Raw genomic sequence first — 13059 nt, 5'->3', positions numbered from 1 at the left:
TGTATTAGTTAGAAAAATCTTATGGAAAAAAAAAAGACTTCAAAACCATGTGACTGAAAACAATTGATTTATTTCATGTAGAGGGAGATGATGGGAGGAGTCTCTGCTCCAGCCAGTCATTCAGGAAACCAGGCTGACGACAACTCTGTCAACTTGAGCGTTCACCTCCCAGGATGTTCCAGTCCTTACCACCTCAGTCATCTGAGGGAATGTGGAGAAGTGGGTCTTAGGGAACATGGGCCTGGCTCAGCAGTTGTGCACAACACTGCTGCTCACATTGTGTAGTGAGACTGGTCATGTGGCCTTGCCTTGTGGAAAGTGGGACTAGTAAGAGTGGTATCAGGCTGGTATTCACTTCCTAGATAAAACTCACTATGGAGGGAAGGGAGATGGCATTTTGATAGATATCTAATAGTTTCTGCTACAACTATTAAGGCATTTTTAAGAAAAATGGAAACGAACTTCCTAAATGGAATTCTGCCCTCTGGCAGGCAAGGTAGCTCAAACCATCATTGTATTTTTGAAATACCATTTTTTTCTTTATATTTATCCATCTGCCTATTCACCCACCCTTTCTACATCTGCATTCATTTTTAAAACATAGAAAGGAAGCCATCAATCAACCAGAGACTTGCTGGGTAGAACTGGATGCTGTGTTTCTCAGTATCTCTTCCCCTGCAAAGTTTTCTCATCCTATCTTTGTGTATCTCCAGTCAAAAAGATTTTGTTGAGTTTTGAGTTTGATATGAGTTCAAGAATATTGAATATTCCTTTTCCCATGGTGTGTGTTCTACTCCCAGCTCCTCTCTTCCTCTCCCCACCTGTGTGCTGATAGACCTCCTTAGAAGGTAAGACTCTTTATGATTTCAGAATCATTAGGATTGGGAGAGGGGTAGCAAGCTTATATCTTGCATTGGAAGTGAATAGACAGGTTACCTAGGAAACCTATGAAAAGCCCAAGGTTAGAGCACAGAGTTAGGAAACATAGAGACATTCTTGGTTATACTAGGATTCAGAAAGTAAACTATTTATTCAGAAAAATTGCTTGAGGAAATAAAATTGAGAAGTGAATAAAAATAAGACTCCGATATGAAAGATATACTGTAAAAGGAGTTGTAGTGGCTGGGTGCAGTGGCTCATGCCTATAATTCCAGCACTTTAGGAGGCTGAGGTGGGAAGATCATGAGGTCAGGAGATCGAGACCATCCTAGCTAACAAGGTGAAACCCCATCTCTACTAAAAAATACAAAAAAATTAGCCAGGCGTGGTGGTGGGTGCTTGTAGTCCCAGCTACCCGGGAAGCTGAGGCAGGAGAATGGCATAACCCAGGTGGCGGAGCTTGCAGTGAGCTGAGATTGCACCATTGCACTCCAGTCTGGGTGACAGAGTAAGATTCCATCAAAAAAAAAAAAAAAAAAGAAAAGAAATTGTGACTACAAACAAAACCATGAAACTTGGTTAATATATAAATTATTGCTAGTAACATAGTTAAAAATTTAATAAAGAGAGAGAAAAAACTCTTTAGAGAGCTAACCAAGTTAAAAAGAAATTTATGGCCGGGCGCGGTGGCTCAAGCCTGTAATCCCAGCACTTTGGGAGGCCGAGACGGGCGGATCACGAGGTCAGGAGATCGAGACCATCCTGGCTGACACGGTGAAACCCCGTCTCTACTAAAAAATACAAAAACTTAGCCGGGCGAGGTGGCAGTGCCTGTAGTCCCAGCTACTCGGGAGGCTGAGGCAGGAGAATGGCGTAAACCCGGGAGGCGGAGCTTGCAGTGAGCTGAGATCCGGCCACTGCACTCCAGCCTGGGCAACAGAGCGAGACTCCGTCTCAAAAAAAAAAACAAACAAACAAAAGAAATTTATAGTAATGACATGGACCAAAAACATCTGTTAATTCCAGTGAAAATCCCCCGTTTATGTTAAGTCAGGAAGGGAGAGGGATGAGAAGTAAGGGACAGTAAGGGTGAACTGAGACCCATCAGGACAAATGGGAATCTGTGTTATTACCTGTAATAGGCTGGCATCAGCAGCACATGCAACAGGACCAGAATTCTGAGAAGCAGGAGGAGACCCAGTGGGAGTTGAGAGCCTGAGTGCTGCCCTCACCGGCAAGGTCAGAAAGCAGATATTCTACAATTTGTAAACTGCAATCAGCAGTACCTGGCCCTACACTGACCTTTGATTTTAAAAAGTGACTACTCCTTCACCCCTGCCTTCCAAATGCAATGTAAATTTCCCACAGGGCCAAATCTAACCAGCACCCATATAGGGAAGAGAATTCTGTGAAATGTAGTTCCTCAAGTTTAGATAAGTGGTCACAGTACAATGCCATCTCAATAATTAAATAAGATAGAATGAAAGCAAAATTCATTCAACAGTTAACAAATTTTTAAAAAGTGCAATGAAATAAACCTAATGAAAGCAAAAGGAAAAAAATTAATAATGACAAATGTGGGAATTCAGGGACCCCGAATGGAGGGACCAGCTGGAGCCATGGCAGAGGAACACAAATTGTGAAGATTTCATGGACATTTATCAGTTCTCAAATAATACTTTTATAATTTCTTATGCCTGTCTTTAATCTCTTAATCCTGTTACCTTTGTAAGCTGAGGTTGCACCTCACCTCAGGACCACTGTGATAATTGTGTTAACTGTACAAATTGATTGTAAAACATGTGTATTTGAACAATATGAAATCAGTGCACCTTGAAAAAGAACAGAGTAACAGCGATTTTTAGGGAAAAAGGGAAGACAGCCATAAGGTCTGACTTCCTGCGGGGCTGGGCAAAAAGAGCCATATTTTTCTTCTTGCAGAGAGCATATAAATGGACGTGCAAGTAGGAGAGATATCGCTAAATTATTTTCCTAGCAAGGAATATTAATATTAATACCCTGGGAAAGGAATACATTGCTGGGGGAAGGTCTATAAAAGGCTGCTCTGGGAGTGTTTATCTTATGCAGTTGAGATAAGGACTGAGATACGCCCTGGTCTCCTGCAGTACCCTCAGGTTTACTAGGGTGGGGAAAAACTCTGCCCTGGTAAATTTGTAGTCAGACTGGTTCTCTGCTCTCAAACCCTTTTTCTGTTATTTAAGATGTCTATCAAGACAATACGTGCACCGCTGAACATAGACCCTTATCAGTAGTTCTGCTTTTGCCCTTTGCTTTGTGATGTTTGTTAGACCCTTATTAGTAATTCTGCTTCTTGCCCTTTGAAGCATGTGATCTTTGTACCTACTCCCTGTTCTTACACCCCCTCCCCTTTTGAAACCCTTAATAAAAACTTGCTGGTTTGAGACTCAGGCGGGCATCACAGTCCTACCGATGTGTGATGTCACTCCCGGTGGCCCAGCTGTAAAATTCCTCTCTTTGTACTGCCTCTCTTTGTTTCTCAGCCAGTTGACACTTATGGAAAATAGAAAGAGCCTATGTTGAAATATTGGGGCTCCCCCAATAGACAAAAGCAAAACTTAATTAGAAAATGAAAAGTCAATAGATTTAACAAACCAGTATTTATTTGTGTAAGGGCTAATAAAATAAGAAAACTTTTAGCAGTGCTAATAAGACAAAAAAGAGCACACAAAATATTATGAATGAGAAACAGCATAAAGCTCTAGAAAGAGAAAATTCTAAAGAAAAATACAAAAATAAACAATTGAAAATTGAAATTAAAAACCTCAATTGCAAGAGCATTACAATCTTTAAATAATCAAGGCTAGGTATAACAAATTGTGTGCAAAACATGTAGAAATTATAAAATATTGCTGAGATAAATTAGATACAACTGAAATAAATAAAAAGATATACCATGTTCATTAATTAGAGAACTCAATATTAAGATTTAATTGTCCCCCAAATGATCTATAGATTTTTAAACAATCCAAATAAAAATCCCAGCAGGTTTTTTTTGAGACAGGGAGAAAAAGGGGTAGAAATTGATAAGCTGATCCTAAGATACAAAAGACCTAGAATATCCAAAACAATTTTGTAAAAAAGGATAAAGTTAAAAGACTTAAACTATTTGATTTTATGACTGTAAAACTGCAGTCATCAAGATGGTGTGGGGTTGGTGTGATGATAGACACACAGATCAATGGAACAGATGTGGTCTGTTGACCTTCCACAAAGGCGCCAAGGGTGTCAATGGAGATACTCTTTTCAATACTTAGAACTGGAACAAAGGATATACATATGCAAAAATGTGAACCTTGATCCTCAACTCACACCACAAAAAATTAACATGAAATAGATGATAGACCTAAATGTAAGGGCTAAAACTATAACGCTTCTAAAAGAAAGCATAAAAGAAAATCTTTGTGACATTTGGTTAGGTAGATTTCTTATGACATAAAAGCACAATGTAAAAGAAAAAATATTAAATTAGAATTCATCAAAATAAAAAGTTTTGCTATTTGAAAGACATAAATGAAAGAGATATGCTATAGACTGGGAAAAATATTTGCAAGTGTATCTGTTATATAAAGAATTCTCACACCTTAATAATAGGAAGGCAAACAACTGAGTTGTTGGGATAAAAATATGGATAAAAAGATTTGAATAAACATTTCACCAAAAAACATATATGAATGACAAAAAAAAAAAAAAAGCACATGAAAAGATGCTCAGGGATATGTAAATCAAAACCACAATGAGATATCACTATGCACATAGTAGAATGGCTAAAATTAAAAAAGGTTAATCATACCAAGTACTATGGTTTGAATGTTTGTGTCCCCTCCAAAATTTGTGTTGAAATTTAATTCCCAATGTAACAGTATTAGGAGGTATGGCAGCTGGGCATGTCGGCTGAACCCTGTAATCCCAGCACTTTGGGATGCCAAAGGCCAGTGGGTCATCTGAGGTCAGGAGTTCGAGACCAGTGTGGCCAACATGGTGAAACCCCATCTCTACTAAAAATACAAAAAAAATAGCAGGGCATGGTAGCATGTGACTGTAATCCCAGCTACTTGGGAGACTGAGGCAGGGGAATTGCTTGAACAAGGGAGGTGGAGGTTGCAGTGAGCCAAGATCACGCCACTGCCCTCTAGCCTGGGCAACAGAGCGAGACTTCATCTAAAAAGAAAAAAAAAAAAAAAAAAAAAAGAGGTATGGCCTTTGGGGAGTGATAGATCATGAGGGCTCTGCCTTCACAAACAGATAAGTGCTCTTATAAAAGGACTAGAGGGAACTAACTAAATCCTGTTTGCCCTTCTGCCATATGAGGATACAGCATTCAAGGTGTCATCCTGGAAGCAGAAGCCAGGCTCTCACTAGACACCAAATCTTCTGATGCCTTGATCTTGGATGTACCAGCCTATAGAACTATGAGAAATACATTTTGATTATTTATATTAATACATGACCCAGTTTCAGGTACTTTGTTGTAGCAGCATGAACAGACTAAAATATCACCTAGTGATAAAAATGTGAAACAATGACAACTCCCACATATTGCTTTGAAAAACAGTCCATTTCTTATATAAATTTAGATCTATATCCCAGCAATCCCATTTGTTTATCTAAAAGAAATGAGCAACATGCCCACAGATAGACTTGTATACAAAGGTTATACCAACTTTCTTTGTAGTATTGCTGTAACAACTTACTACAGACTTGGTGGCTTAAAACAACATACATTTACTCTCTTACAGTTCTGGAGGCCAGAGGTACAAAAACAGATTCTCTGGGCTGAAATCAGGGTGTTGGCGTGGCCATGTTTCTTCTGCAAGCTCCACGAGAGAAGCCATTCCTTGCCTCTTCTGGTTCTGGTGGTCGCTGACATCTCTCAGCTTGTGGCTGCATTGTTCCAGCATCTTCAAATTTCCCTCTGCTTGGTCTTCACATCTGTGTGTGTGTCAAATATCCCTCTGCCTTCCTCTTATAAGGATATGTGTGATTACATTTAGGGCCCACCTTGATAATCCAGGATAAGCTATCCATCTCAAAATCCTTAATTATATCTGCAAAGGTGCTTTTTCTATGTAAAGTAACATTTACAGGTACCAGGGATTCACATCTGAATATATTTGGGGTGGGGGGACTCAAAACTTAAAATAACCATGTTCACCAACTGGTGAATGGATAAACAAACCTGGTATATTTATACAAGATACTACTACTCAGTAATAAAAAGGGACAAAAAACTGATACATGCACGAATGAATCTCCAAAACATTATACTTTGCAAAAAATGCCAAACGCAAAAGACAAATTGTGTCTGATTCCATTCATATGAAATTTCAGAAAAGGCAGAGCTATATCGATAGAAAGCAACCCAGTAGTTGCTTGGGGCAGAGGTTGGGAGAGGTTACTGGCTGCCTTTGCAGTCAGTACTTTTGGCATGACTCTGAATACTAAAAAATACTCCATATTCTCAGTGAAGATTACAGGAATGCATTAGTTTGTTAAAATAGATTGAACTGTACCTAAAATGGATGAATTTTTTAATGTAAATTATACTTCAGTAAAGCTATTTTTAAAAAGAACACTGTAAGATGCATAAATTGGAAAATACAGATGAATTGGTTGCTTTTTAAGAAAAGTATAACTAAAATAGACTCTGAAAAGAACTAGAAAATCTGAATATAGCAAAAATATGAAATAAATTGAGAAGTTTACGAAGAACTTTGCCACCTATATCCATCTCCTTCAAACTATGCCATAAGAACAGAAAGTAGATCTATTTGCAAGTGATTTATTTCAAACCCAAGAGAATGTTTATGCAATTTGAATTGCTCTAGGGCATAGATAAAAAAGTAGAAGTTTTCAATTTATTTAATAAATTTTTTTAAACCTAATACAAAAACTTGATGAAACAGCACAAAATGGAAAGCTACTGAATAATATGCTAGTGAATAAGCCATCAATAAAACATGAGCAAATCAAGAGCATTCGTATGTGAAAACAATAACACACTCTATAAAAATAGGGATCATTCCAGAAATGCAAGGTAAGTTTGAGGAACTAAGAAAAACAGGTAGAGATTAATTAACTTTGGACATTTGCTTCCTCACTCCTCCCTCTCCAAGTCCTCAGGGCAGGTGAGTTATGTTGGGTGGGGTAAGTTGGGGATGGGGAACCTTCTCATAGTGTTCTTTCTTTCTGGGATCCAAAGGGTGTATGAAGCCCAGTCCCAAAGAGTTATTTTGTGGGGTGACTAATGGTTGAGATGAGTTTCAGTTCCTAGCCTCTTCACCCTAGGATTCTTCCACCTCCTCAGCTCACTGGAACTCACATAGACAGGGATCTGGCCTTTTCCCAGTTGTATTAACAGAGAAGGCAATATTCCCAGGGAAAAAAATGAGTTCAGGTTAAAATAAGACAGATTAGACTCATAGTATTTCAAACAAAAAAATAATGCACAACCAGAGTACAGATTTCTTCAGAGAAAGAAATATTAAAATAGACAAACCACCAATGTAAAACTAGAGTAATAAGCTAAAAGTGATAAGAGAATATATTAGCAGGGTCAACTGAAGTAATGGGGTTCATAAATTTGAAAGGAAAATTTTATTTCTTATAAATAGTTACAGCCTGAAGGGAGGCCAGTTCCACAGACTGGGAAGTGTAGCCTCTGGTCAGAAACCAGAAACAAGCGCTTCAAGGGTCAGAAGAATAAGACAGGGATTTATGCTGAATGTGTTGGCCGAATATATATATATATACATATATATATATATATATACACATATATATATATATATACACATATATATATATATATTTTCTATAAGCTCTAGGAGGAGTCATGAATATTTATGAGTAGAGAAACCTGTGCATGTGCCATTGAGCTTCATACCCCTTCATGGGTCACATGTACAAAAAATGGTGGCATTAGCATGCTCCAAGGATAGAGTTTTCAGCCTCTGATGTCAAAAGGTGAAGCAGAGGACATGAAAACCCTCACTGCATTCTCTGTAGACTGGCCAGAACCACTCAGTGGTCTGTGGTCTTTTAGGAAGGAATGCTGGTCAGTTGCGTCAAACTGCAAAAAAGGAGGGGCAGCATCAGTCAGTTGGTTGGTTGATATCAGTAGTGAAGTGAGTATTTTAAAAGGGCTGGTTTCTGTTTATACTTTAAAGGAAAAAATGTAATGGTGGTTAGCAAGGGAAGAGGGTATAACAAAGTATGTGCAACCTCCCATCCCATCATGTCAGGAACTCAGGTTTCCCTGGGTTCCCCTTGTCCAAGAGCAGGGTCTATTTAGTCAGTTGTGGGGGGGTTTCAGATTTTATTTTTATTTCTCAGCTGTATCTAATATCTTAGAACAAGAACAAGAAAACACAAAGGTGATGTAGAAATATTAGGTATGAAAAATATAGTGGTTAAAATAAAGAACTGGACCAGGCACGGTGGCTCATGCCTATAATCCCAAAACTTTGGGAGGCTGAGGTGGGAGGATTGTTTGAGCCCAGGAGTTAGAGACCATCCTGGGCAACACAGCAAGACCCCATGTCTACTAAAAATATAAAAATTAGCCAGGCATGGTGGCACGTGCCTGTAATCCCAGCTACTCAAGAGCTGAAGCAGGAGAATTGCTTGAACCCGGGAGGCGGAGGTTGCAGTGAGCCAAGATAGCACCACTGTACTCCAGCCTGGGTGACAGAGTGAGACTCCATCTCAAAAAAAAAAACAAAAGAAAAGAATAGTTAGGCTAAGTAGTAGATTGGAGCTTTCTGGGGATAAATTAGTAATTTGGAAGGCCAGATTGAAATCATCTCCCTTAGAAAAGAAGAAAAGGACAAATAAATAGAAAAAATATTATTTAAAAAGCAAAGACACATGGAAGAGAAAAATAGAAGTGCTAATATTTAGATAATAGGTGATATGGTTTGGCTCCGTGTTCCTACCCAAATTTCATCTCAAACTGTAATCTCCATATGTCAAGGGAGGGACTGGTGGGAGGTGATTGGATCATAGAAGTGGTTTCTTAGTGCTGTTCTTGTAATAGTGAAGGACTTCTCACAAGATCTGATGGTTTAAAAGTGGCTGTTTCCCCTGCTCTCTCTCTTTCCCACTACCATGTAAGATGTGCCTTGCTTTCCTTTCTGCCATGATTGTAAGTTTTCTGAGGCCTTCCCAGTCATGCAGCATTGTGAGACAATGAAACCTTATTATCTTTATAAATTACCCAGTCTCAGATAGTTCTTTATAGCAGTGTGAAAACGGACTAATACAATAGGAGACCCAGAAAGAGAGAAACAAAAAATGTGGAGGAGGGTATATTTGAAGAAATAATAGTGATAAATTTCCCAAAGTGAAGTAGAGGGGAAGGAGGAGGAGGAATAATGGAAGGAGGAGGAGAAGAAGAAGACTTTAGGTTGAAAGAAGCTGTAAAGAATAGGTAGAGAAAACTAAATAGGAATGTGAAATTTGAGACTAGCAAAGTCTAAAAGAAAATTTTAAAAGTTTTCAGAGAGAGAGTAGTTCTCACACAAAGGAACAAAAATCAGATTGACTTTCAGAGAGTTTTCAAAAAAGCACTGGATACAGGAAGTCATAAGAATATTATTTTTAAAATATTAGAAGTAAAGAACTTAGTAGAATTTTATATCAAATCAAAACATCAGGATGGGTATGGTGGCTCATGCCTGTAATCCTAGCACTTTGGGAGGCTGAGACAGGTGGATCACTTGAACTCAGGAGTTTGAGACCAGCTTGGGCAACATGGTGAAACCCCATCTCTACAAAAAAAAAAAAAAAAAAAAAACCAAAAAAAAACCAAAACAGCCAGTTGTGGTGTCACACATCTGTAGTCACAGCTACTCGGGAGGCTGAGGTGAGAGGATGGCTTGAGTCTGGGAGGCAGATGTTGCGGTGAGCTGAGATTGTGCCATTGCACTTCAGCCTGGGTGACAGAGCCAGACCCTGTCTCAAGAAAAAACAAAAAACAAAAAACATCATTTAAATATGAGGGCATAATAAAAATATTCTGAATCCCAGAAAGTTTCATAACATTTGTCATAGAAAGATCCACACCAAAAGCTATTTTGGATGAAGAGTATAAAGAGAAAATGCAAACCCAGAATTTGGCTACCATATTGGATGGCACAAATCTAGGTCCTTGCAATGCAAAATGTAGTCTTTGAACCAGCATCAGCATCATTACTACCTGGGAGCTTGTTATAAATGCAAAGTCTTAGGCCCCATCTCAGAATCATGCAGAATCAGTATCTGCCTTTTAAGAAGGGTTATAGGCCCTTTGAGCATTTGAGAAGCCATAGTATAGATGATATCAGCATGATTGAGATTGGAACGTAGGGAAGACTAAGGGAATGTGAAAGTGTGCTAAAATTCTTGTCAAATTAGAGAGGAAATAAAGGATTGAAAAGCAACATTTAAAAATAGGACAACTGAACATCTGAGACAATAGAAACTGGTCCAAATATATATAAATAATTAGAATTAATGTGAATGAATTTAACTTAATGGGTAAAATGCAAAGATTGACAGAATAGAGTTTAAAATATAAATTTATGCTATTTACAAGGCACATTTAAAGCTAAGTACCAGGACAAATTAAAAGTAAAAGGAAGGAAAAAGTTATATCATCAAATACTAATACTAATAGAGAACCCAGTCCAGCCCAGACATGTGTGGAATTTAGGTACAAGAAGGAGGTGTCATATCAGATCAGTAAAGATGTTAACATAACTAGAAAATAATGGTTATTCATATAGAAGTTGACAAAATTGGAATCCTCTTTTTATATACAGAAATCAACTCAAGATAGATTGTGAACTTATGCATTAATATCCTGAATTTAAAACTCCAGGTATAAAAATATTTTTGAAAAAAGACACAGAAAGTTTTTCTTGTAAAGGAAAAGATCAATAGATTTGTCTATATTAAAATTAAGAATCTTAGTTGCCTAAAAGACATATAAAATAAAGTATACAAACAAGCCAGCATAACAGCCAGCTAACAACACAATGACAGGAGAAAATCCACACTTATCAATACTAACCTTGAATGTAAACAGCTTAAGTGCCCCATTTAAAAGGCACAGAGTGGCAAGCTGGATAAAAAAGCAAGACCCAATGGTATGGTGTCTTCAAGAGACCCATCTCACATGTAATGACACCCATAGGCTCAAAATAAAGGAATGGAGGAAAATCTACAAACCAAATGAAAATCAGAAAAAAGCAGGGATTGCAACCATAATTTCAGATGAAAAAAACTTAAACAAAGATCAAAAAAGACAAAAAAGGGCATTATGTAACGGTAAAGAGTTCAATTCAATGAGATCTAACTATCCTAAATATATATGCACCTAACACAGGAGCACCCAGATTCCTAAAGCAAGTTCTTAGAGACTTACAAGGAGACTTAGACTCCCACACAATAATAGTAGGAGACTTCAACATTCCACTGTCAGTATTAGACATATCATTGAGGCAAAAAATTAATAAAGACATTCAGAACCTGAACTCAACATTGGACTAAATGGATCTTCTAGACCTCCACAGAACTCTCCACCCCAAAACAACAGAATATTCATTGTTCTCATCACCACATGGCACATACTCTAAAATTGACCAATCAGATATAAAACAATCCTGAGCAAATGCCAAAGAACCAAAATTGTGCCAAATACACTCTCAGACCACAACACCATAAAAATAGAAGTCAAGATTTTAAAATTTGTTCAAAACCTTGCAATTACATGGAAATTAAACATCATGCTCCTGAATGATTTTTGGGTAATAATGAAATTAGGGCTAAAGTCAAGAAGTTCTTTGAAATTAATGAGAACGAAGATATAACATACTAGAATCTTTGGGCAATAGCTAAGGCAATGTTAAGAGGGAAATTCAAAGCACTAAACACCAATATAAAAAAGCTGGAAATATCTCAAATTAACAACCTAACATTACAACGAACAGAATTAGAGAAACAAGAGCAAGCCAAACCCAAAGCTAGCAGAAGACAAGAAATAACCACAATCAGAGGTGAACTGAAGGAAATTGAGACACAAAAAACCATTCAAAAGATCAATGAATCCAGAAGTTAGTCTTTTTGAAAAAATTAATAAGATAGATAGTCTGCTAGCTAGACTAATGAAGAAGAAAAGAGAGAAGATTCAAATAAACACAATTAGAAATGACAAAGAAGATGTTACCACTGATACAAAATGATACAAAAGGAATACAAATAACCATCTGAAACTACTATGAACACCTCTGTGCACACAAACTAGAAAACTGAAAAGAGATGGATAAATACCTGGACACATACACTCTCCCAAGACTGAACCAGGAAGAAATTGATTCCTTGAACAGACAATAACAAGCTTCGAATTTGAATCAGTAATAAATAGCCAACCAACCAAAAGAAGCCCAGGACCAGATGAATTCACAGCCAAATTCTACCAGATGTACAAAGAAAAGCTGGTACCATTCCTACTGAATCTACTCCAAAAAATTGAGGAGGAGGGACTCCAACTCATTCTATGAGGTCAGCATTGTCCTGACACCAAAACGTGGCAGAGACACAGCAACAACAAAAAAGAAAACTTCAGGCCAATATTATTGATAAACTGACCTCTTGATGACAAAATCCTGAAGAAAATACTTGCAAACTGAATCCAGCAGCACGTCAAAAAGCTAATCCACCATGATCAAGTAGCCTTCATTCCCAGGATGCAAGGTTGGTTCAATATATGCAAATCAATAAATGTGATTAATCACATAAACAGAAGTAAAGACAAAAACCACACAATTATCTCAATGGATGCAGAAAACGCTTTCAATAAAATTCAAAATCCTTTCATATTAAAAACTCTCAATAAACTAGGTATAGAAGAAATACACCTCAAAATAATCAGAGCCATCTATGACAAAACCACAACCAACATCATACTGAATGGGCAAAAGCTGGGAGGGTTCCCCTTGAAAACTGGCACAGGACAAGATGCCCTCTCTCACCACTCCTATTCAACATTGTATTGGAAGTCCTAGCTAGAGCAGTCAGGCAAGATAAAGAAATAAAGCACATCCAAATGGGAATAGAGAAAGTAAAACTATCTATGTTTGCAGACAACGTGATTCTTTA

Source organism: Macaca nemestrina, chromosome 13 (assembly GCF_043159975.1).
Source record: "Macaca nemestrina isolate mMacNem1 chromosome 13, mMacNem.hap1, whole genome shotgun sequence".
Classification (NCBI taxonomy): domain Eukaryota; kingdom Metazoa; phylum Chordata; class Mammalia; order Primates; family Cercopithecidae; genus Macaca; species Macaca nemestrina.
Note: the sequence above shows the minus strand (reverse complement) of the source record.